Source organism: Lissotriton vulgaris, chromosome 4_1, assembly GCF_964263255.1.
Source record: "Lissotriton vulgaris chromosome 4_1, aLisVul1.2, whole genome shotgun sequence".
NCBI lineage: Eukaryota > Metazoa > Chordata > Amphibia > Caudata > Salamandridae > Lissotriton > Lissotriton vulgaris.
Window position 1 is genome coordinate 800588523 of NC_141691.1, and position 25611 is coordinate 800614133.

Sequence of the window (25611 nt, forward strand, 5' to 3'; positions counted from 1 at the left end):
GGTGCAAGACAAAGATGTCTGAGATCTGTTCTCTTATGTTAGGATCAGCCAACCAGTGTCTCTTCTCGAATTGTACATCGTTTTACAGGAAGAACCAAAGGGGTAGTTCTATTCTATTATTTTAATCATATTCCTGCTTTGATCAACATGGATAAGTTGGGGAACCAGTTTAGCCATCCTCCCTGCTAGAATGCAGACAAAAATGTTATCAGCAGGGAGATCGGTTGGTATGACTCTGCTTTCCCGGCGTCTCTGGCTGGTTTTAAAATCAAGACAATGGGTGCTTCTTTCATTGCTTCTTGAACGTGTGTCTTCCCCATATAGACCATGTTAAACAGGTTCTACCAAACTGGAAGGACTTCCTCTATTTACCCCTTCACTGGTAGGCCTTTTCCCCTCCTGTGCTAAGCCTTTTTTGGGCTATTTGGGGTAGTGCACGCATACCTTTTTGACCACATAAAGTATCCACACCAATTTTGCTTCCTTTTCTTCCAACATCATGGGGATTCTAAAGGTACCCAGGGTTTGTGGATTCCATTGGAGGGGTCCCAGTCATTAGCCAAAATGCAGTAACATTTTTGTTTGTTCAAAAAAATGGGAAAAACAGGCTACAAATGAAAGCCTCTGGGGTTTTCCCTGCAAATGTTATCAAAAAAGGGGTTGTGAGGCTGAAATCACCATTTTCCCAGCTTTTAGGGAATGACAGTCTTTTGTCAGAGAAACAAACATTTTGTACACAGTTTTGACATTTCTCTGTGCTTTCAACCTCCTTCCTGTTAATGGTAAAAATTAGTATGAAAGCAATAATGGATCCTGGAAAGTTATACATTTTAGAAAAGTAGACAAAATTCTAAATTCAGAAAGGGGTCATTTGTGTAGATTCATCAAGGTTTCTTTATAGAAACTAAGTTAAATATTGGAAAAATTGAAAATTAGTTGAAAAAAACAGCCTTTTGTGTCAAGGTTTTCACCTGTAACTTCTTGTAACTATGACAGCTTTCACTGCCCCACCCGCTTTGTGGCTTTTTTATTTTAATATAGTATATCGTTACATCCGCTGGACCTTCCTAGTTGTTGGGATATATAGGACTTGTAGGTTCACCAAGAAGCAGACAAACCCAGAGTCAAAAACTGAGTAGCAATTTGCAATGGCTTTTTATTATGTACCGGGTATATAGCAATTATTGTGCAAAAATGTATACATGGAAAAGTCGGTATGAAAGACACCTATGTATTTCTGAAATGGGTACAAATTATAGAGTTTAGAAACAGTACATATTTGGACATTTTCAAAATTGGGAATACTCATACTAGCATGAGAATTATTGGTCATTTTTCCAAATGACTTACAATGTCTTTTATTTGGAAGGCAGAAATGCATCAAAACTCAATAGGTAATAACAGTTGCTTTACAAATCTGAATTACCCTAAGTCTCCCAATAAAAATGGTACCTCACTTGTGTGGGTAGGCATAGTGTCCACGACCGGAAAGGGCTCAAAACCCAACGTGAACACACCACATTTTCACAATGAAAATGTACCCTTTTTTTGCGAAGTGTGTAGCTGTCGTTGTTGAACCCTAACGCTGCCGGCACCTAGGGAAACCTAGAAAACCCATACATTTTGAAAACTAGACACCCAGAGGAATCCAGGATGGGGTGATTTGACTGCCTGCCACCATGTTCTATTACCCAGAATCCCTTGCAAACCTAAAAAAAAGTCAAGAAAGCCAAATTTCCCCACATTTCTGTGGTGGAAAGTTTGGGAATCTGCGTGGATCCACACATTTCTACCCACCCTGCGTTCCCAAACGTCTTACAAGAAAAACGGTACCTCAATCGTGTGGGTTGGCCTAGTGCCCGCAACAGGAAATGGCGCAAAATGCAACGTGGTCACACCTCAATCTCGCAGTGAAAAATGACCCTTTTTTGGCAAAGTGCATAGTTTTAGTTTCTGTACCCTAGCTCTGCCGGCACCTAGGGAAACTTAGCAAACCTATACATTTCTGAAAACTAGACACCCAGGGGAATCCAGGATGGGGTGACCTGACTGCCTCCCACCAGATTCTGTTACCCTGAATCCCTTGCAAACCTAAACAATTGTACAAAAAAACTAATTTTTCCCACATTTCTGTGGTGGAAAGTTCTAGAATCTGCGTGGATCCACAAATTTCTACCCACCCCGCGTTCCCCAAAGTCTTCTGAGAAAAATGGTAACTCACTTGTGTGGGTCGGCCTAGTGCCTGTGACAGGAAACGGCGCAAAACACAACGTGGTCGCACCTCAATTTCGCAGTGAAAAATGACCCTTTTTTTGCAAAGTGCCTAGCTGTAGTTTTTGAACCCTAGCTCTGCCGACACCTAGGGAAACCTACCAAACCTATACATTTTTTAAAATTAGACACCCAGGGGAATCCAGGATGGGGTGACTTGACTGCCAGGCATTGTCGATGTTGCCTCAAAATGTTTTGGGCCCTTGCCTGTCGCGGGTACTTGGGCCTCCCGCACAAGTGAGGAACCATTATTATCGGGAGACCTGGGGGAACGCTGGGTGGTAGGAAATTTGTGTGAGCCTGGTGAATCCACACTTTCCCACACAAAAATGTGTGAAAAAACTGATTTTTTCATCTAAAATTGAGGTTTGCAAGGGATACTGGGTAAGGGGACGTTGGGGGATCCACGCAAGCCATACCTCCTTGGAAGCCCCCGGGTGTCTACTTTTCAGAAATGTGTGGGTTTGGTAGGTTTCCCTAGATGGCCGTCGAACACTGGGCCATAAACCCAGGTGACCCCTCTTGCAAAAGCAGGTAGTTTTGAGATAAGCAATATTGATGTTGTCTCACTACGTTTTGGGCCCTTGCCTGTCGCGGGTACTTGCGCCTTCCACACAAGTGAGGCACCAATTTTTTTGGGAGGCCTGGGGGAACGCTGGGTGGTAGGAAATTTGTGTGAGCCTTGTGATGCCACACTTTCCCACACAAAAATGTGTGAAAAAACTGATTTTTTCAGCTAAAATTGAGGTTTGCAAGGGATTCTGGGTAAGGGGACTTTAGGGGATCCACGCAAGCCATACCTCCTTGGAAGCCCCCGTGTGTCTACTTTTCAGAAAAGTGTGGGTTTGGTAGGTTTCCCTAGATGCCCGTCGAGAACACAGGGCCAAAAACCCAGGTGACCTCCCTTGCAAAACTAGGTGCTTTGGAGATAGGCAAATTTGATGTCGACTCACTACGTTTTGGGCCCTTGGATGTCGCAGGTACTTGGGCCTCCTACAGATGTGAGGCATCATTTATATCGGGAGACCTAGGGGAAGGCTGGGTGGTAGGAAACTTGTGTGAGCCCAGTGATGCCACACTTTCCCACAAAAAAAATGTGTGAAAAAAACAGATTGTTTCAGCTAAAATCGAGGTTTGCGAGGGATTCTGGGCGGGGAAACATTGGGGGAGCCATGCAAGTCATACCTCCCTGGAAGCCTCCAGGTGTCTAGTTTTCAGAAATGTTTGTGTTCGGTAGGTTTCCCTAGATGGCCGTCGAGCACGGGGCCAAAAACCCAGGTGACCCCCCTTGCAAAACCGGGTAGTTTGGATAGGCACATTTGATGTCTCCTCACTACGTTTTGGGCCCTTGGCTGTCGCAGGTACTTGGACCTTCCACACAAGTGAGGCACAATTTTTATCAGGAGACCTGGGGGAACGGTGGGTGGTAGGAAATTTGTGTGATCTCGGTGATGCAACACTTTCCCACACAAAAATGTGTGAGAAAAGTGATTTTTTTCAGCAAAAATCGAGCTTTGCAAGGGATTCTGGCCAAGGAAACGCTGGGGGATCCACACAGCCATACCTCTCTGGAACCCCCCGGGAGTCTAGTTTTCAGAAATGTGTGGGTTTGGTAGGTTTCCTTAGATGGCCGCTGAGCACGGGGCCAAAAACCCAGGTGACCCCTCCTAGCAAAACCATATTGTTTTGACAAAATTAGTTGTTTAGTTCTGCAGCATGAGAATTTTGGCACAATATTGCAAGGAAAATATGACAGACATTGTGAGGTTTGCAGGACATTGTGGATAAAATAACTTGTTAGAATTCACCAGAGAGACATCACCATGTACTCCCATTTGGTAGGTTATTCTTAGGTGGAATGTACACCTTGGCATAGATACTAAAAAGACAAAGATTCCTGCACAGCCATCTATTCCTCAAACACACACACATACTGGTTGTATTTGGCACGAGGGCGAGTGATGGTTCAGTATATAACATTTTATTAAGAAGAGATTTAACAAAAATGAAATGCACTGTTAATTAAATGGACAAAAAAAAACCAGTGACTTGCAGCTCGTGAGCTGTAAAGCCACTGCAAGGCCCCAACCGCTTTACAGGCCATTCACACACCTTTCATGCTTGATACACAGAAGACCATTCACACCCCCAGGCATGAAAGCAACACATCACAACATTCATAAAAAGGGACAGGGTGCACCCTGCTTTAAAAATACAAAAAAGACAAATATTACTGCACAGCCATCTATTCCTCAAACACACACACATACTGGTTGGATTTGGCACGAGGATGAGTGATGGTTCAGTGTATACAATTGTTTTAGCAAGTGATTTCACAAAAATGAAATGCACTGTTAATAATTGAAAGGATTAGAAACTGAACCATTGACTCACAGCTCGTGAGCTGTAAAGCCACGACAAGGCGCCAACCTCTTTACAGGCCATTCATACACATTTCATACATGTGACACATTCAAAACATTCACACCACCAGCCGCGGGCCAATCACATTACAACACTTCCACCAGCAGACAGCGCCATTCAAGGGCCCATTACTTTTACATGCCCACATTCCTGACCATAAGCGTGGAAGGGTATACTCAGATGTGAGTCCCTTGCTCATTGCACCATCAGGATTCAAGCAAGCCGGGCCGACGACGGCTGAAATGCCAGAAACCGGTCCCCGGTAGCTTGTTTCCTTCCCAGTATAAGAATTGGCTTGGTAGTTTGGTTTGCCCTGTTCCCATCATGCACTGGGACAGGAACAGACTAATTTGCATGTAGCCAGGTTCTGAGCTGGGATGGTGCAGTGAGCTAAAAAACGGTGATGGATCAAGCCCTGATCTTTGGACTGGGTAAGAGTGGTCTGCTTAATTCAGACACTCTGTTCATCACCAACCCCTTTTCTGAATCATTTTGTCCACCTTAAGCGTGGAAGGGTATACTCAGATGTGAGTCCCTTGCTCATTGCACCATCAGGATTCAAGCAAGCCGGGCCGACGACGGCTGAAATGCCAGAAACCGGTCCCCGGTAGCTTGTTTCCTTCCCAGTATAAGAATTGGCTTGGTAGTTTGGTTTGCCCTGTTCCCATCATGCACTGGGACAGGAACAGACTAATTTGCATGTAGCCAGGTTCTGAGCTGGGATGGTGCAGTGAGCTAAAAAACGGTGATGGATCAAGCCCTGATCTTTGGACTGGGTAAGAGTGGTCTGCTTAATTCAGACACTCTGTTCATCACCAACCCCTTTTCTGAATCATTTTGTCCACCATAAGCGTGGAAGGGTATACTCAGATGTGAGTCCCTTGCTCATTGCACCATCAGGATTCAAGCAAGCCGGGCCGACGACGGCTGAAATGCCAGAAACCGATCCCCGGTAGCTTGTTTCCTTCCCAGTATAAGAATTGGCTTGGTAGTTTGGTTTGCCCTGTTCCCATCATGCACTGGGACAGGAACAGACTAATTTGCATGTAGCCAGGTTCTGAGCTGGGATGGTGCAGTGAGCTAAAAAACGGTGATGGATCAAGCCCTGATCTTTGGACTGGGTAAGAGTGGTCTGCTTAATTCAGACACTCTGTTCATCACCAACCCCTTTTCTGAATCATTTTGTCCACCTTAAGCGTGGAAGGGTATACTCAGATGTGAGTCCCTTGCTCATTGCACCATCAGGATTCAAGCAAGCCGGGCCGACGACGGCTGAAATGCCAGAAACCGGTCCCCGGTAGCTTGTTTCCTTCCCAGTATAAGAATTGGCTTGGTAGTTTGGTTTGCCCTGTTCCCATCATGCACTGGGACAGGAACAGACTAATTTGCATGTAGCCAGGTTCTGAGCTGGGATGGTGCAGTGAGCTAAAAAACGGTGATGGATCAAGCCCTGATCTTTGGACTGGGTAAGAGTGGTCTGCTTAATTCAGACACTCTGTTCATCACCAACCCCTTTTCTGAATCATTTTGTCCACCATAAGCGTGGAAGGGTATACTCAGATGTGAGTCCCTTGCTCATTGCACCATCAGGATTCAAGCAAGCCGGGCCGACGACGGCTGAAATGCCAGAAACCGGTCCCCGGTAGCTTGTTTCCTTCCCAGTATAAGAATTGGCTTGGTAGTTTGGTTTGCCCTGTTCCCATCATGCACTGGGACAGGAACAGACTAATTTGCATGTAGCCAGGTTCTGAGCTGGGATGGTGCAGTGAGCTAAAAAACGGTGATGGATCAAGCCCTGATCTTTGGACTGGGTAAGAGTGGTCTGCTTAATTCAGACACTCTGTTCATCACCAACCCCTTTTCTGAATCATTTTGTCCACCATAAGCGTGGAAGGGTATACTCAGATGTGAGTCCCTTGCTCATTGCACCATCAGGATTCAAGCAAGCCGGGCCGACGACGGCTGAAATGCCAGAAACCGGTCCCCGGTAGCTTGTTTCCTTCCCAGTATAAGAATTGGCTTGGTAGTTTGGTTTGCCCTGTTCCCATCATGCACTGGGACAGGAACAGACTAATTTGCATGTAGCCAGGTTCTGAGCTGGGATGGTGCAGTGAGCTAAAAAACGGTGATGGATCAAGCCCTGATCTTTGGACTGGGTAAGAGTGGTCTGCTTAATTCAGACACTCTGTTCATCACCAACCCCTTTTCTGAATCATTTTGTCCACCATAAGCGTGGAAGGGTATACTCAGATGTGAGTCCCTTGCTCATTGCACCATCAGGATTCAAGCAAGCCGGGCCGACGACGGCTGAAATGCCAGAAACCGGTCCCCGGTAGCTTGTTTCCTTCCCAGTATAAGAATTGGCTTGGTAGTTTGGTTTGCCCTGTTCCCATCATGCACTGGGACAGGAACAGACTAATTTGCATGTAGCCAGGTTCTGAGCTGGGATGGTGCAGTGAGCTAAAAAACGGTGATGGATCAAGCCCTGATCTTTGGACTGGGTAAGAGTGGTCTGCTTAATTCAGACACTCTGTTCATCAACAACCCCTTTTCTGAATCATTTTGTCCACCTTAAGCGTGGAAGGGTATACTCAGATGTGAGTCCCTTGCTCATTGCACCATCAGGATTCAAGCAAGCCGGGCCGACGACGGCTGAAATGCCAGAAAACGGTCCCCGGTAGCTTGTTTCCTTCCCAGTATAAGAATTGGCTTGGTAGTTTGGTGTGCCCTGTTCCCATCATGCACTGGGACAGGAACAGACTAATTTGCATGTAGCCAGGTTCTGAGCTGGGATGGTGCAGTGAGCTAAAAAACGGTGATGGATCAAGCCCTGATCTTTGGACTGGGTAAGAGTGGTCTGCTTAATTCAGACACTCTGTTCATCACCAACCCCTTTTCTGAATCATTTTGTCCACCATAAGCGTGGAAGGGTATACTCAGATGTGAGTCCCTTGCTCATTGCACCATCAGGATTCAAGCAAGCCGGGCCGACGACGGCTGAAATGCCAGAAACCGGTCCCCGGTAGCTTGTTTCCTTCCCAGTATAAGAATTGGCTTGGTAGTTTGGTGTGCCCTGTTCCCATCATGCACTGGGACAGGAACAGACTAATTTGCATGTAGCCAGGTTCTGAGCTGGGATGGTGCAGTGAGCTAAAAAACGGCGATGGATCAAGCCCTGATCTTTGGACTGGGTAAGAGTGGTCTGCTTAATTCAGACACTCTGTTCATCACCAACCCCTTTTCTGAATCATTTTGTCCACCATAAGCGTGGAAGGGTATACTCAGATGTGAGTCCCTTGCTCATTGCACCATCAGGATTCAAGCAAGCCGGGCCGACGACGGCTGAAATGCCAGAAACCGGTCCCCGGTAGCTTGTTTCCTTCCCAGTATAAGAATTGGCTTGGTAGTTTGGTTTGCCCTGTTCCCATCATGCACTTGGACAGGAACAGACTAATTTGCATGTAGCCAGGTTCTGAGCTGGGATGGTGCAGTGAGCTAAAAAACAGTGATGGATCAAGCCCTGATCTTTGGACTGGGTAAGAGTGGTCTGCTTAATTCAGACACTCTGTTCATCACCAACCCCTTTTCTGAATCATTTTGTCCACCATAAGCGTGGAAGGATATACTCAGATGTGAGTCCCTTGCTCATTGCACCATCAGGATTCAAGCAAGCCGGGCCGACGACGGCTGAAATGCCAGAAACCGGTCCCCGGTAGCTTGTTTCCTTCCCAGTATAAGAATTGGCTTGGTAGTTTGGTTTGCCCTGTTCCCATCATGCACTGGGACAGGAACAGACTAATTTGCATGTAGCCAGGTTCTGAGCTGGGATGGTGCAGTGAGCTAAAATACGGTGATGGATCAAGCCCTGATCTTTGGACTGGGTAAGAGTGGTCTGCTTAATTCAGACACTCTGTTCATCACCAACCCCTTTTCTGAATCATTTTGTCCCCCATAAGCGTGGAAGGGTATACTCAGATGTGAGTCCCTTGCTCATTGCACCATCAGGATTCAAGCAAGCCGGGCCGACGACGGCTGAAATGCCAGAAACCGGTCCCCGGTAGCTTGTTTCCTTCCCAGTATAAGAATTGGCTTGGTAGTTTGGTTTGCCCTGTTCCCATCATCCACTGGGACAGGAACAGACTAATTTGCATGTAGCCAGGTTCTGAGCTGGGATGGGGCAGTGAGATAAATAACGGTGATGGATCAAGCCCTGATCTTTGGACTGGGTAAGAGTGGTCTGCTTAATTCAGACACTCTGTTCATCACCAACCCCTTTTCTGAATCACATTCCTGACACTGCAACTACACAAACTGATGGATTGCATGGATTGGCGCTCAGCTACCAGTGTGTGTAGTGACCAGCATCAAGTCACTACTCACACATCGCCAGCCGAGTGCCAGTCCACGCACACCGCCAGCCAAGCACCAGTCCACGCACACCACCAGCCAAACGCCAGTCCACGCACACTGCCAGCCAAATGCCAATCCAGGCACACTGCCAGCCAAGTCTTTGTAGGGGGTGATGAGTGTGTTTGGCCAAGTTTATTGGTGTCCTTAGGCTGAATCCTAATTCTTGTAATCAACGTCAGGAGTCCATATGATGTGAAAAAATTGCTTTTATTAAATAAGATTAAAACATGAACAGCCGACACGTGTTTCGCCCCCTGTGGCGATTTGCGCCGGGGCTTTTTCAAGGCTGTAAAAGATCAAAAGAGTAACAAACGTAAGCCTGAGAAAATTTAAAAACAGACAGCCTTTGACCCAAGTGCCTGTGAGATCAGAAGAGGAAAGGGAAGGTAAGTAAATGTGGACTGAAGAAAAGCTAGCGTGATTTGGAGTTGTGAATATACTACAGGTGATTGAGAGATAGGTGACATCCCAGTGATGTCAGGAAAGAGAAAGGATACATAGTGATCTTGGGTTTGTCTCCGCTAAGATTTAAAGATTTTAGTAGTTTAAGGCTAACGTTTATGTGAGCATATTTACAAGAAGTGCGATACAAAAAGTACTGAGTGAACTAGCGTGACAAAAGAAGGTGTATTCCCGGGTGATCAGAAAAAGCCATCAGTGAGGTATAAGGCAAAAGAGAAAATTCAAAATGTACACTCCATACCTATTTACAATATCATATGTTGATTTTGCAAGTCTTCATGGTATTGATTTATTTTTCACAAATTCCGATTGTTTTTCAAAATTTGATCTGTCAGATATAATATATATATACATTCAAAACAGTGCATTTGAATTATATGAAGTAGCATTTTATGCTAGGTATTATACCTAAAACACTGCCAGCCAAGCGCCAGTACAAAATCACTGCCAGCCAAGCGCCAGTACAAACCCACTGCCAGCCAAGAGTCAGTACAAACACACCACCAGCCAAGAGCCAGTCCACGTACACCGCCAGCCAAGCACCAGTCCACGCACACCGCCAGCCAAGCACCAATCCAAACACACCGCCAGCCAAATGCCAGACCACGCACACCGCCAGCCAAGGACCAGTCCACGCACACCACCAGCCAAGCGCCAATCCACGCACACTGCCAGCCAAGAGCCAGTACAAACACACGCCAGCCAAGCGCCAGTACAGACACAGCGCCAGCCAAGAGTCAGTACAAAAACACCGTCAGCCAAGCGTCAGTCCACGCACACCGCCAGCCAAGCACCAGTCCAGGCACACCGCCAACCAAGCACCAATCCAAACACACCGCCAGCCAAGCACCAGACCACGCACACTGCCAGACAATCGCCACTCCGCGCAAACCGCCATCACATTTAGGATTTTTTTTATATAAATAAGAAAACACAAACAAATTGCAAATTTATACAAATCTACTAACACAACTAAAACTAAATACACTACACAAATGCCAACCTTGAAACTGAACAAAAATTATTAAACAATAGAGGCCAGGCAGTTCACTTTACCACTCATGGATGCTCCCAAAAATTATTTAGTGTGTGGTACATTCTAAAACAAGCAGGCACGCACAACCCAGGGTTAGAAGGAAACTCGGGGCAGTACATGCAAACCTCCTTCCGCATACCTCTTCGCCAACACACTCAACACCTCCTATTGGGAAAGTCTTTTGAGGATGTAGGGTGAATGTGATCAGGAAAGTGGGGATCTTTCAATCTAGCAACATCCTCCACCACTCCAACTCTAGGAACACTTGCCTGTTCCACTAAAACAAGGCTGCCTATTACAGACTCCTGAAACTTCACAAAAGTCATCTTTGACTCAGGACAAGATTCCTGGAACACAACAAAAGCATTAAAGGTTGCCAAGTGGAAAAGATGGATACCCAACTTCTTGTCCCAAATGTAAGTCTTACGGAGAGCAGCATAAGTTTCCAACCTCTGATCTACTCTGTCAACACCACCCATGTGCCTATTATAGTCTAAAATGCACACAGGTTTGTGTGCGTCAACAACCTCACCCCAAACAGTCACCAGTTCAGTGCTTTCATCATGGATGGTAGTCAACATTTAGACATCTCTCCTGTCTGAAAACTTCTCAGCTAGAAGCTCCTCGCAACGTAATGCACTGAACTGTCCCCGGACAAGCTTTTGACAAACAAGTTGTTTTGGGAAACCTTTATGGTTACAGCGGATTGTTCCACAAGCAACAGTGTCCACTTTGGCCAATTCCCTGAACAACCGCACACCAGTGTAGAAGTTATCCATATATGAATGGTGACCTTTGTTAAATAATCCTCTACTAAGTTCCCACACAATTTTCTCAGTCACTCCAAAAGTGGACGGACAACCAGGGGTGTTAATCCTGGATTCCTTACCGGTGTACACCCTGAAATTAGAGACATATCCAGTCCGACTGTCACACAGCATATACAACTTAATTCCATAGCGTGCCCTCTTACTAGGAATGTATTGCCTAAAAAACAAGCGGCCTTTGAACAACACCAAAGACTCATCCACTGCAATTTCTTTCCCTGGAGCATAGATCTCAGAAAATGGATCAACAAAGTGATCAATGACAGGCCGAATCTTGAAAAGACGGCCACAATCAGGGTGATCTTGTGGCAAAGCTAAACCATTATTGACAAAATGCATCATACGAAGCAGAAGCAAATACCTATCACAACTCATGACTGCCAGAAATATAGCAGTTGCCATCAAGGGACTAGTAGACCAATATGAAGCCATTGATGGCATCCTTAGCAAGCCCATCAAAAAAGTTGAACCCAAGAACTTCTTCATCTCTTCCAGATTTGTGGGAGTCCACCGGGTAGCTCTAGAGTGGGGCTTAAGGCAAGCACAGTTGTCCCTCAAAAACTGTTCGACATACAAATTAGTCTGCTCAACAATCTCTGCCAAAAACACATCATCCATAAACAACAGAAAAAAATCTATCGGCAAAAAGTTTTCAGTGTTCACCCCACACCCTGGAACACCAGTAAAGTCTGGCAATGCCGGCTGCAGCATGCTTGGGGCAACCCAGAGGTCAGCACTTTCAACCGGGAGCCTTGCAGCCCCAGGCTGCCGCCCAGCTGCCTCTTGACTCACTATACCAACGGGAAGTCTTGCAGCCCCAGACTGCAACCCAGATGCCTCTTGTCTCACTATACCAACGGGAAGTCTTGCAGCACCAGGCTGCAGCCCAGATGCCTCTTGTCTCACTATACCAACAGGAAGTCTTGCAGCCCCAGACTGCAGCCCAGATGCCTCTTGCCGCACTATCGGCACATCAATGCCCTCCTCTAAAACAGGCACTTCATCCGCTTCATCATCGGATTATGCCATGTGGAGAGAAAACTCACTGCCTGAATCTTCCCCTCCCACCTCTGCCTCAGAATCAGAGTCATTCACTGGACCATTGTCAGAGGAAGAATAAAAAAGCATTTCAACAACCTGCTGATCTGTAATCCGGCGGATAGCCATTATCCTTACTAATAAAGGAGACTGCACAAACAAGTCAACAACCAACACTGTGCAAAGTAAGTAAAAAAAAGTGTGCCTCTATCACAAAGATCTGTATACTCAAAAACTATACAATTCACTTACAAGGGACAGCTACACTCACCAGCACCTACATTGAAAGGACACAGCAAATAGTCAACGATATCCCACTAGAAAGAAGAAAAAAAACAATTAATCTACAGAAAACAAAATACAGAACAAGCCAAATGCAAAACATTTTTTAGACACTCAAAAACAGAAACCAAACATACTGGTATTATTACACACTTTGCAAAAACACATTACATTGTAATTGTACAAAAAAAGCCTCTTACCAAACACATGCAACTACACAACCAGCAGAACCACCAGTAATGAAACCGCAACCTGCAACAGATTAAAGAGCAAAAGCCTTGAACTAGAACAAAAAAGGGGGAAATAAAACAATACAATTCACAAGAAATAAATACAATACACAATTTAACAGGCTATGTCACTACACAAATGGGGGTAGAAATGCCAAATAAACGGGCTGAATACACATAAACAAATATATGTCCCCTGGAATCAACCAATTTATTTATTTTTAAATCCCTGGCACTAGTGGGCTTTTCTGCCCCCCCAATTTTCAATTTTATTTGAATATGATTTTGGAACTCCTTAGAGATCCACATATAACAAAGCAACAGACAAGAAAATGTTAAAATGAATCCACATATGATCGACTTATTCTATCAGAATGTACAGATTAACATACAACTCATCTAATACAATTCTAAACAACATTTAAAAAAATTAAAAATTCTATTACAGAAAATTTCATTTGGGGGACTGAAAATTGCATCTATCAAAGATCTGGCCGATAAAATACCAAACTGAATACATACAGGTTTCACCCACAAACGTCGGTGGGCCATTAGTGCTGGACAAACTAGCAGAACGTGTAAAGAGTCTTGAACTGAAGTATTACAGAAATTACATATATTGGATATGCCGTACCATTTGGCCAACAACTTATTCAGTGGAAGAAGATCCTGCCTAAGAAGCAGCCAAAAGCGGCGCAAGCCGTGAAGTATATTCCAGGAGGCGTAAGGTTGTATTTGTCTAAACAAAAGAGAATTAACAGCTTGAGTAACCCCCTTCTTTTGTACAATTGAGTTGCGATCCCTTTCGTAGCTTAACTTCCATGTAGCTTGTTTTAATGTAAATTTTAATTGTTGCATAGAAAGGTCCAAAAGAGTGGCTTCCTCCAAATCCAAGAGTGTAATGGCCTTCCTGTAGTTCTTTATGAGGATCGAGTGCTCTTTTAGGGGGCCCATCAACTCTTTTGTGATTAGGGATCTTAATGTGGCTGGCTTTCCTTTGATCAAACAGGTAACCCAGCGAATGACTCCTGCCAGACCCTGTGCCCAGCTACTTCTTAGGCCAAATTCTAATCGAAGGGCTGCTGCACTGCAACTATCATTAACCGAAGTTACGTTTCTCAAGAGGGAACCCTCGATAATGTCCAAAAAACCCCATTCGCCTGAATCGATGAGTTCTATGCCATAAATCATAGTTGGAGGGATTTTTGCCCGGAATGCCTCCAGCAAATATCCGAAATGTCTTTTACCGGTTGATTTGTATAGTGCCCTTAACCCATTTCCCTGCGATTTTGCCTTGCGGGAACTATTATCTATATGGGATTTGTTGCTCAAGTTGCTATTAACAACCTTACCCAAGAATACATGTGATTTTACTCTTTCTAATTTTTGACCTCCCAGCTCCCAGCTAATGTGTTCCAACTTCAGTTTTTTCCGCCCCTCCATGCACATTACCTTGCTTTTGGAGATATTTATTTTCAGGAAATGGTCTTCGGAGAATACATATATTGAATGCAGACGGTTGTTAAGACCTTTCGGGGTAAGGTCTAGGATTAATATGTCGTCCGCATACATTAAACAAGAAATATATGTATCTCCCAGTCGTGGGGCAATTCCTTCACATGCGGATATGATGTGGGGGAGATCACTAACATAGAGGGAAAACAGAAGGGGAGCTAATAGACAGCCCTGTTTGAGGCTATTCGCCGAAGGAATAAGCTGAGATAAGCCCCTTTCTCCCCCCAATGACACTCTACACCACGTTTTATCATGCAAGTCTTGTACCAAACTTAAGAGTCTATGAGGCATTCCCAAAGCATGTAGCTTTCTTCACAGTAATTGCCGATCGACTTTATCAAAGGCCGTAGAAAAATCTATGAATGCCACATAGACTCTCCCCTTTCTGGCTCCAATGTATTTGTCGGTTATTACCTGGAGGGCTGTTAAATTGTCCATGGTGCCGTGGTTTTTCCTGAAACCGGTCTGCTCGAGTGGAAGTATGTTTGAATGCTCCACCCAGTCATTTATTCGTTTCAGCAGACATCTTGTAAAAACTTTGCCGATTGCATCCAATAATGCAATCTGGCGATAATTCTGAGGGGATAGGCGATCTCCCTTTTTAAACAATGGTACCAGGATACTTCCCTTCCAGGAGGGTAAAACCTTACCTCCCAATAAACAAATATTAAATACTGGACAAAGTAATTTGCTCCATTTAGCCCTGTTTTGTTTTAGTACGTTAATGGGCAATTCGTCCGGGCCCATTGCCCCGGAGTGCCGCATTTCTCCGATAGCTAAGTCTATGTCCTTTTCTGAAAATGGCTCTAAAGGCAAACTCATCTCTTTTGGCCATACTTGAGGGGCCACAGTGTTGTTGCTTGCATAAAGGTTAGAAATAAAGTCCCTCCATATTTGTTCCTCGATAGGGATGGGTAAAGGGCTTGTTCTCAGTCCGCACCCCTCACCTATAAGGGACCAAAACTGCCTCATTTCCCCGTTAATTGCGGCTTCTCTTATTTTTACCCAGATGGCATCCTCTTTTTCTTTACGTATTGTGGCTGACAGCCTTCTCCTTTTCCTTTTTAGCATTGTTATTTTCCGTGCTGTAACAATAGATCTATTTAAGTATTGGGCCCTTACTAATTTATTAATTTCTATGTTAAGCAGTCTCAGAGGGCTTGGGAATGTTCCAATGGGCTTTTTCTTATTGGACTTTTTTGCCCCCACTATTACTGCCTTCATAAACAGAGAGAAATTTTCAATTTCAGAACCATACCAGGAAGGGAGCTCAGATATAGCTACATCGAGCATTGCTTCCAAATTTCGTTGCGCCCTTGCATTCCAGTAACACCTTCCCGATTTGGTACCGAAATTTATTTGATCACTATTCAGAGACCACTGATCACATTTTGAGGGCTTTACATTCACCAAAATGGAAAGGATTCTATGATCACTTAGCGGTGTGTCGATAATATTGAGGTCCTTCAACAACTCAAAAGAGTGAGTCCCCACTATTACAGAATCTAGAATTGATTCCCCTTGATAGGATTTATGCGTAAAATTAGCAGGGGAATCCGAGGGGAGTCTCCCATTTGCAATAATCCCATCCATTTCTGCCAACTCGTTTAATAATAGCTTTCCACGATTATTTGTTTTAGTTTTTTCGGGAAATACTGCCTGAGGAATGTGGAGAGTTTCTTCTCTAAATTTATCGCAAAATAAATTTATGCTTGAATTGGAAATCTTGCAGTTTAAGTCCCCGACTAAAATTATAGCCGTCATTGGATCTTTCTCCCTGATACTCTGGATATGTAAAAAAACCTTTTTTTAAATTACATTAAAACCAGCTTCCGGTGGTATATAAGCATTAATCAAAACCAAATGTTTACCAGCTTTAGGGTTACTAGACCTGAATAAAGTTACTACTTGAAACAATTTACTGGGGTCCATATAATATGCATAGTTCCAATTTATTCGGTTCGATAAAAAGCAAGCTATCCCCCCACTGGCATGTCCTTTTTTATTCGAAGTGGCACTACCTTCCAATACAAAATAGTCTTTCCCTGTTTGAACTTTGTCAGGGCACCATGTCTCCTGGAGGCATAATATATTTGCCTCCAGGGACAAGAGGAATGCCATTTTTTCCGGACTGTTTTTTAGACCAGCTGCATTCCAGGATATTATAGATAATTTTTTGCTAAAGATGCGAATTAGACGGTTGTTTATTTAGGGATTTTTCTGCAAGAACTCTGGGAAGCCAATTCCATTGAACGTTATCATCTCCAGTATCTGATTGGTAAGATAGCAAGGTAGGGTTAGCATAGGACACTAAACAAAAATCCTTAGATTTACATATTTTTAACTCTGTAAGCTCACCCACCTTATTTATACTACCTGTAGCTGCTTGCAACAGAGAAAAAGGAGACTTCTGGCAAATTTGAGATTTAAGGACATTGTTTTGTCTAGTGTACCCTAACACCGGAATTACATCTATCCCTCTACTCTGTAGATCTTCTGAGCGTTGCAGGATTAGATTAGCTACTAACTTAGAGTGGAACTTCACCCTAGTTATCATCCCCACATCTGATTTTAATATTTGTACCCTGTCTAAATCGGCTGATTGTATTAATTTCAAGTTAGCTGATTCTTGAAAATATTTAAGCAAGAGGGATCTATTCAAAATGCATTCAACATCAAAAAGGGGAGAAAATTCTACCCATACGGTATCAATGCTTTTCTCCTTGGTCTCTATTAACGAGGTACCTCTTGCAACTACTCCCGCAAAGGATGTTGCTAGGGGATTAAGGATTGGAACTACATGGCCAGGAGGGTTATGCTCCTGTCCCAAAGATATAGAATTTTTAGTCCCAATTGTATCACTATTGATGGTAGCTTGTTGGAAGAGGGTATTTGTGTCAATTGTTATCGATGGTGGGGGGGGCGGAGATGAGTAATACTGGGGTGGCCGGAGGCGGTGGAACAATATTTTCCTTAGTGTTCTTATTTTCAGGGATATTATCATTTTCAGCTACCACCTGAGTATGATGTACCTCATTGTGTAAGGGGGAGTTAAGATGTTTTCTAAAAAGGATTTTCCTCCGCCTATTTTTTTCTATCCGTCTCAATAATTTCCTCTTATTTTTTCCATTCTTTTTTATTATCTCTGACTTCCCTTTATGACTATTCTCTTCCAGAGCGGCATCCACCTCTCTATCTCCTTCTCCCTGTTGCCTCTTAAAAATTGGGAAAAGATCATTCCCGGTTTTTGAAGGGAATTCCCCACGAGATTTAGTTTTTGAATCATTAACTGTAGAGCCGTTTAGAGTAGTGGGTGACTGAGTAGCACTTGTTTTTACATCCTCATATACTATTTTTGGGTCATCATTGACTATGGGTAACTGATCTTTTATTCCTACCTCATCTTGTACTAAAGAGTAGGAGGACTGCTCCTTTTGGACTGCATCCTTCTCACTTCGAGTGCCCAATAAGACTTTCAAAATTTGGGTGACTGTATCTAGTACACAGTCGGAGCCCCCCACAAATTTTTCCAATAATTGTAAAATGGACGACAATAAGTGTTCTAATATATGGAGGGAATCAGAAATGGGTTTATCTGTCCCCTGGTATTGTAGTGCATTTATCCCAGTCAAATTTAGGTTGGGGCTTATGGAAAAATTTGTGTGCGAGGACTTGGAGGGGGTACTACTGTAGAGCTGCAAGCCGGCATGGGTTGATGTTACCGGAGTTTTTAGGTCTATCTCGGCTTTAACCAGGTCAGTCTCCATGTATCTTTGACATAGGTCCTTATCTAGGACCATAGGAGACAAGCCGTTGTTGAAAGAATCTCTTGTTGGTGATATATCTACTATTTGTTGGGCATCTTCATGTGGAATTTTCCCTTTGTGCAAGTTATCTTGTTCAATATCTTTCCTTGTTTTTATGATTACTTCTGGGACTAATTCAATATTGTTTTTCATTGTGGAGAATAGGGGAGGTGAAAAACCACGCTCAGAGGGTATAGGTACTACTCTTGTTGCAACTGCACTATTATCCACAATTACCTTTCTACTTACAGGCGTCTCTCGCGATGTATTAGGTAATATATCTGAGTGAATAGCTCCGGAATCCTTAATATCCTCCGACTTATTATCCACCACTGTAGCTTTATTCTTACCCCTTTCCCACAGATTAAAAAGCTGACAGGTGCTTTTCAAATGAGTAGCCTGGCTAAGCTTATTTCGGAGGGGGTTCGATCTAGTTTTTGAGCATGATCTTCCTACCAGTATTCTCCCAGACCTTAATTTCTTTGTCATCATCTCAATCAATCAATGGGAGTGGTAAAATATATTGAAATAAGTACTATTTAGTGCACATAAGCTGAAATACTTAACAATTTTTCTCAAAAAAATATATATTGACTACGTGAAACCAAAAACTAACAAACAATGTCTACAGAACCTATATAGTTATCATAAACATTCTAATACCTTTCTCAAAAGGAGCGTGGGGGTACTCTGGCCACACAGTGTGCGAATGGACGAATGTTAGAGGACTGGCCTAGCCTGGCCTTCTCGTGCCTCTGAGGGCCTCAGAGGGCCCGCCCTTGTCCCGGGCTTCTCCCGGGCGCTTCCCGCGCGCTCCCGCGCAGCGGAAGTCCGAACCATATGATATAGGGAGGAGATTGAGAGGGCGTGGCCGACAGGGAGAGCGTCACCAGGTGGTTGCGGTGAAGGTAGCAGCGGGGACTCTTGGGAACTGGAGTCCCGCTGTGAACCGCTCGCAGCCCTGTCTTTGCAAAGCCCTCGATGCGTTGAAACAATATCCTTTAAGACCACAGCGCTGCGAGGCGGGACCCGCGAAGCGGGTCCGGCGAGGAGTGGCGCCTTTCAGAGCACAAGTTGTAATCACTGGTCAGAGGGCGCTTCCGCGAGCCTCCGGCGTCCGAGGTCTGTTCAAGCAGAGCAGGTAACAGAGAGAGTAACCGGCAGGAGTTAGTGTCCAGGTTCTTTTCACAAGGAACAGGGGGGCGTGGCCGACAGGGAGAGCGTCACCAGGTGGTTGCGGTGAAGGTAGCAGCGGGGACTCTTGGGAACTGGAGTCCCGCTGTAAACCGCTCGCAGCCCTGTCTTTGCAAAGCCCTCGATGCGTTGAAACAATATCCTTTAAGACCACAGCGCTGCGAAGCGGGACCCGCGAAGCGGGTCCGGCGAGGAGTGGCGCCTTTCAGAGCACAAGTTGTAATCACTGGTCAGAGGGCGCTTCCGCGAGCCTCCGGCGTCCGAGGTCTGTTCAAGCAGAGCCGGTAACAGAGAGAGTAACCGGCAGGAGTTAGTGTCCAGGTTCTTTTCACAAGGAACAGGGGGGCGTGGCCGACAGGGAGAGCGTCACCAGGTGGTTGCGGTGAAGGTAGCAGCGGGGACTCTTGGGAACTGGAGTCCCGCTGTGAACCGTTCGCAGCCCTGTCTTTGCAAAGACCTCGATGCGTTGAAACAATATCCTTTAAGACCACAGCGCTGCGAGGCGGGACCCGCGAAGCGGGTCCGGCGAGGAGTGGCGCCTTTCAGAGCACAAGTTGTAATCACTGGTCAGAGGGTGCTTCCGCGAGCCTCCGGCGTCCGAGGTCTGTTCAAGCAGAGCAGGTAACAGAGAGAGTAACCCCCCAACCCCTGGGCCAGAAATGACAAACCCCTGGGCCAGAAATGACAAAAATATAGGTAATCTGTCCCCAAGCGGGGGGAGGAGGGGGGCAGAAAAGTCTTACAAATTAATTCGGCCCTTAAGGAAGCGACCCTTGTCCAAGGGGTCGCTTCATTTCAAATTCAAAACACTCCCTGGTGTTGAGTGGGGTTTTCTGCCCCCAGGGGGCCAAATAAACAAACCGATCTGCCCCCGGGGTGGGGGAAGAATATACTTAAAAAACAATATGGCCCCTGGAAGCGAGGGGTCGCTTCCAATTTTTAAAAAAACAATTACCCTGGCTCAAGTGGGCTTTTCTGCCCTCCCTAGGGCCAGAAACACCAAAACATCAGGCTATCAGTCCCCAGGGGGGCAGAATATAATTTTAAAATAAATTGGCCCCCCTGGAAGAGACCCTTGCCCAAGGGTTCGCTTCCATTTTTAAAAAAAAATAATTCCCTGGTGTCTAGTGGGGTTTTATGCACCCCTGGGGACAGAAAGGCCAAACAAATAAACCAATCTGCCCCCGGAGGGGGCAGAATCAACTTATTAACAATTTAGGGCCCAAGGAAGCGACCCTTGCCCAAGGGGTCGCTTCCGATTTTGATAAATAAATAATCCCTGGTTCTAGTGGGATTCTGGACCCTGAATTAATTTATGCCCCCATGGAAGCGACCCTTGCCCAAGGGGTTGCTTCCTTTTCTCTAAAAAAAACATCCCTGGTGTCTAGTGGGGGCATTCCTGGTGCACGATCGTGACGCTGTGCGCGATCGTGCACCAGGAATGCCCTGCATTGGGACTTCAGGGGAGAGGAAACACTGTTTCCTCTCCCTCGATGCCTCAAGGCACAAAGAAATGCCGCCCCCGGCCCCACCGGAGGCCCAAACCTTCCTCCTCTCCCTGGACGCGCTGGAAACAAATAGTTTCCAGCACGTCCAGCTCTTCCTGATAATGTCTGCGCGCGCTGTGCATGCTGACGTCATGGGGAAGCTTGGGGGGGTTCGGGGTGGCAACGGAAACTCTTCTGCTGCCATCCCTGTTTGTGGGGGCAAGATCGATGCCCCAGGGGGGAGCGCCAGAACTCCCCCCAGGGGCTGTGCTCATGACAGAGCGGCTCCATCATCAGCACAGCCCAACCAGTGCTGATGACTGAACCACTCCGCCATCAGCATAGAAGGGGTTCATAATTTATAAACTTCTGAGGGGATAGTATCCAAGCCAGCGGCCTTCCCATTCTTAGTTCTCTTAATTGCCCCCCTGATCCTTTCCTGGGTAATTGGAGCTTCCATCATCTTTTCCCCTTCATCAGTCAATACAGGGACACCAATTGCCCTCAGCCAATCTTTAAACTGTAGGGGTTCGAAGATAGTGTCTTCCCTATAAAACTGTGAGAAGAGTGCGACTACGTCATTCTGCATTCCTTTCCAGTTGTCAAACACCTCCCCTGAGGGCCTCCTCAGCTCATTAATCTCATTTCTGGTTCTTTTGACCCTGGCCTTCCAGGCCAATAGTACCCCTGATTTCTCTCCGTATTCAAATTCCCTCATGTTCGCTGCCTGCCACCTTGCCTTACATTTTTACTCCAACCTGATTTTATAATTCAATTGGGCCTCTTCTAATCTTCTTACCATCCCCTGCCTTTCTTCTCCCTCACTTAAAGATAGCAAAGCTGCCTCAAGGTTACCCACTTCTTTTTCTATACTTACTAATTCAGCCCTCTCTTCTCTGCCTTTAGCACATCCAAGACTTAAAAAAACGTATAAATGCTTTAAAAGCATCCCACACTATTCCAGGGGAGGCAGTGTCTTTATTGATCATAAAGTAATAAAGTATTCAGAGGCACCACCTCCTCATCTAAGAGAAGGGCGTGTTTTATTGTCCAACTCCTGTTGGGCTGCAGTCCTGGGGCTTGTAATGTCATAATAACTGCTGAGTGATCTGAAATGAGGGCTGGGTGGTGTATAATCTTTTCAATTTTGGACCCTAAACATCTTTCACTCAGAAAATAGTCCAATCTAGAAAAGTGGCGATATTTTTTAGTGTAGTAGGTACAACCTCTCGCTTTCCCACTCAGATGCCTCCAAGCATCTACTAACCCAAGATCCTGCATCAAGATTTTCAAGGCATGTCTCGTTCTAGGCACCAGGGCACTATCCCTCCGTGTAGATTGGTCCAGTACAGGATCTAACAGGATATTAAAATCCCCCTACAATCACTGGGGCTGATATATCAACTAATCTCAGTTCCAACTCTATAATGTACTGTGGGTCATCCTCATTAGGTCCAAAGAAAACAACACATATAAATTCACTATCTGCCCATTTCATACCCGCTAAGACCCATCTGCCGGAGCTATCCGTACTTGACAATTTAAGCTCAATCCCACTGCTTCTTCTAATTAAAATTGCAACAACCTTGCAGCATTGTGCTTGGTCGAAGACTACAACATTTTGAATCCAACCACACCTGCCAAACAAATCCTTACTCTCACTTGCTGGAAAATGTTTCTCCTGTAAAACCATGATTTGCGCCTGACTTTCTTCCATATACCTCAGCACTACCCTCTGTCTGTTCTTTGTCTTAAGACTGTTCACATTCCATGTGAGCATATAAATGTTGGCCATTATACTTCCTCTCAAGTTCCACTTTCTGCTTCATCACTGGCTCAATAAAACTCTCCTGACTGAATGATTCTGAGGACTTTTTTTGTTTTTTAACCCACTGCTCCCCATCCGTGCTCCTACCCCTCCACCACCACCCCGCTCCACCCCCCTGAACCTACCCAGGGGTACCCTGCCTTTCGTTTTAGGCATAGAAATTCCTAATGGGCACACTATTTAAGGGAACTTCAGCTAGTACTAGATAAGGAGAGAGCATACTATCACATTTAGCCGGAACTAAATTACGATAATCATCTGTTAATCACTTAGCCATGTATTGCCTCTTTTTTATAGTATCAATTAGTGACTCAACATCTTCAAGTGAGCGGAAATTGTACATTTGATTATCCCACATTATACGTAGCATTGCAGGAAATTTTAGTTGCACCTTTACTCCAAGCTTCTGTAGCTCCTCCTTCTTGTTTCCTAGCTCACATTCCCTCTGTTCTGTGGATTTACATAAATGTGACCTGATTATGAATGAGTAGCCATTTACTGAATACAGACCATTTTTAGGGCCTGCTAAGGATTTCATCTTTGATAGTACAAGAGAGGAAATTCATGAGGATCTTCCTGGGTTTAACTCTTAAGGGGTTGAGGCGGAAGGGCTCTCTATGCACTCTTTGGATGTTCTGCTCAAAGTTTATATCATCCTTACTTATCCATGTTGATCAAAAAAAATGTATCCCTGGGAGGCAGATCCACAAATTGACCCAGCAATTAATTGGTAGCATAGATCTGGCCACATCAAGGTTGGTACCCCTGGTGGTAGTTACATTGGATGCCACCAAGGCTTTCAATCGTGTTTGTTGGGGCTATTTATGGGAAGTACTGGAGGTTATGGGGTTTGGGCCACGCTTTATAACAACACTAAAAGCTTTATATGATCGTACAACAGCTAGGATTCTCTCACTATGAGTTCCCCTGATTTTTAGGAGATCGCGGCAGTGGTGCCCCATCTCACTATTATTGTTTGATATTTATATCGAACCATTCACCCAGTGCTACGGCAGGATGATCAGGTAATTGCTTTCAGTGCAGGTACATTAAAAAAAGAACATTTCAGTATATGCGGATGATCTTGTAATCTTTACGGAAGATCCAGTTAACTATTCCCAGGGTGGAGGTTGTAGCTAAAGAGTTTGGGGCACCATCCAGTTATTTGGTCAACAATGTGAAAACCGGGGGGCGGCGTGGCCTAGCCGCCTAAGATGGCGGACGGATCTCTCTGAAGCTCCCGCAGCCGGCCCGCCTCAAAGGCCTACCACGGGAATTCCCATGAAGTAACAGCAGTTTCACAGACAGATATCGCCATCGGAACCCCCAGAGCGGGATCGGCGGCAGTCACAGCTGCAAATGGCGGCCCAGAACGGGCCCGGGACGCCACGATCGTTCCCCATGAGTTGACCTGCAAAATGGCGGCCACATGGTGCATCGGCAGCGCTGGTGGACCCAGCGCACTGACGAGTGCGCGTTGACTGGGCGGCGCTACTGTGGCATTGATGTGTGCAAGTAGGTTGACGGAGGAGGGCCCGGCCATGAAGTGACAGGGAGCTGCCGAGCGAGCACAGCGGGATCGACAGCTGCAGAGTGGGGTCGGCCGTGGAGCCGGAGAAGCCCATCCCCCCGCCGAGGAAGTCCTAAACCTGCCGACCCTCTCTGAAAGAGGCGCGACCGCCCGAGACACACAGACTGCCACCCCTAGCGAGGACGTGTCTAGCCACGGGGAACAGGGCCGGTGCACAGACTCCACCTACACCCTAAGAGGCGGCCATTGACCCGAGAAGCGGACGAGGCACTCCCCCGGGCCGGGGACAACGGACCCCCGGCGAGAAACCCGACGTGAGCACCAGGTGAGGGGCCGCACTGCAGGGGGAGGTGAGCGGGCGCCGGACGCACTGCTAACCCGGAGGCCCGGCACATCTAGGGCGGCCCGTGCGGCCGGGGGCGCCCCCTCCCCCACAGGTGTAGCCCCGTGCCTCCACACTTCTCTGGGCCACCAGGCCATTGTCGACAGGACACTCGCCCCCCCCCAACATCAGCGCGGGCCCCGGGAACCGCCCAGAGGGGGCCTGGACAGTGCCTTCTGGTCCCCCCCAAGAAACCTATATATTAATACGCGGGGTCACCGCCAAAAGCCACCTGACTGGGAACAACAGGCCGAGGGAGGACCAAGGGACCGGGGAATAGTGATCACCCCTGTCGGGTCCTCGAGGCCACCCCACCACCACTACCACCACCCATCCACAGAGGCGGAACATCACTAGCTCAACGGAGCTCAGAGCACCCGTGCCCCTAGGGCGCCCCTTCTCCCTCCGGCTGCGGGACCACAACACCTGGCATCAGGGGTGAAGTCGAGTAATAGCGTGAAGGACTTGGACCACAACATTCAGGTGCTCGGCTCCTACAAGTGACTACCGCCCCAGCAACATCACCCGAGGACTAGGTAGCTTCTACGCCCCAAACACGGAGCAAGATCGATATTGGGAAGAGCTGACTCGAATCTTGGCCCGCTACACTGCGATCCCTTGGCTACTGGGAGGGGACTACAATTGTGTGTTGGACCTACTCCTTGACAGATCACACCCCCCCTCGGAGCTCCCCAGCACACAAACAAACTGAAGGTTTCCGCAACTGGATGGGGCGCTGGACATTTGGAGGTCGCGGCACCCAACGACCAAATTATACTCATTTCTCTCCATCCTGCACGACCTTAGGGTGCGCTTAGACAGATGCCTCTGCTCCCCTATGATACTATCCACAATACATCACACTGACTACCTAGGCTGCACTGTTTT

At 46.1% G+C, this 25611-nt stretch overlaps 1 protein-coding gene across 5 annotated transcripts in view; it reads left to right on the forward strand.

Moving 5' to 3' along the window:
• The window catches only part of LOC147722605 (tyrosyl-DNA phosphodiesterase 2-like), a 358934-nt gene that overhangs the window by 312012 nt on the left and 21311 nt on the right, over positions 1 to 25611 (forward strand). The window lies entirely within an intron of this gene.